A 1070-nucleotide genomic window follows, 5' to 3' on the forward strand; every position below is an offset into this window, starting at 1 on the left:
TGACATCAGCTCCGGGTCGTTAATGAACACTGATGTTCCGTCCAGTCGGAGTTGTCTCGTTAGGTTTGTGGAACAGCCTCGGGAGAAATTTGTAGGGATCCGTGTTTAGCAGTTCGACACATTTGTTTGCAACATGGTGAAATATAACCCAAGTTCTGAAAAAACAATTGCTGTGTAAAATGTAAATAAAACCAGAATGCAATGTTTTGCAAATCTCATTCCTTCATTCACATGGAATATACAATATATCAAATGTTTGAAGAAATTGTATTATTTTGGGGAAATGGTAACTTTGTATTTAACAGCAGAAACAYGTCTCAAAAAGGTTGTGACAGGGCCATTGTTTACTACTGAAACTTTTGTTGCACGAGGCACTAAAACCCAAACACTTCCAACATGAAGCCATGCTATTGTAATGGATGCAGCAGCAGTTTGGCATTGTCATGTTAAAATATAAAAGACATTCCATAAAAAAGACATGTAGATAGGAGACATATATACATATATTTTTTGCAATCTGGATGTACTTTTCTGCATTGATAGTGCCTTTCTAGGGGTGTAAGCTGCCAGAGGCTCTAATGCACCCCCATGCCATCAGAGAGGCAGTCTTTTGAACTGTGGACTGATTACATGTCAGGTAGTCTCTCTTTAAATTTTCATTCATCCACAGAACATTTTTTACATTTTTGTCAGCAGTATTTTTGGATGGTATTCACATATCTTTGCATGATAGAGCTTTAACCAGTATTTGTGAATAGCACAGTGTCCTGTACTTACAGAAAATATCCCTCAAGAGATTTCTACAGATTCTTGAAATCTTTTGACAATATTATGTGAGTGATGGAATGACAAAAGTGTTGCCGGTTTTCCATTGAGGAACATTGGGCCTCATGTTAGAACCGTTCATGCGAAAAGATTTGTTCTTAAGTTGTGCGTACGAGTGATTTAGGAGAATTTGTGGCATTCACCAATGTTTTCATATTCTAMGATTTTTTTCAGATACGAACAAAATTCACGAGTGGTCCAGACCTGTCGTATATATTTTACGAGCAGTCAGTCTGCTGTTATCC

Source organism: Austrofundulus limnaeus, unplaced genomic scaffold, assembly GCF_001266775.1.
Source record: "Austrofundulus limnaeus strain Quisiro unplaced genomic scaffold, Austrofundulus_limnaeus-1.0 Scaffold38, whole genome shotgun sequence".
Taxonomy (NCBI): Eukaryota; Metazoa; Chordata; class Actinopteri; order Cyprinodontiformes; family Rivulidae; genus Austrofundulus; species Austrofundulus limnaeus.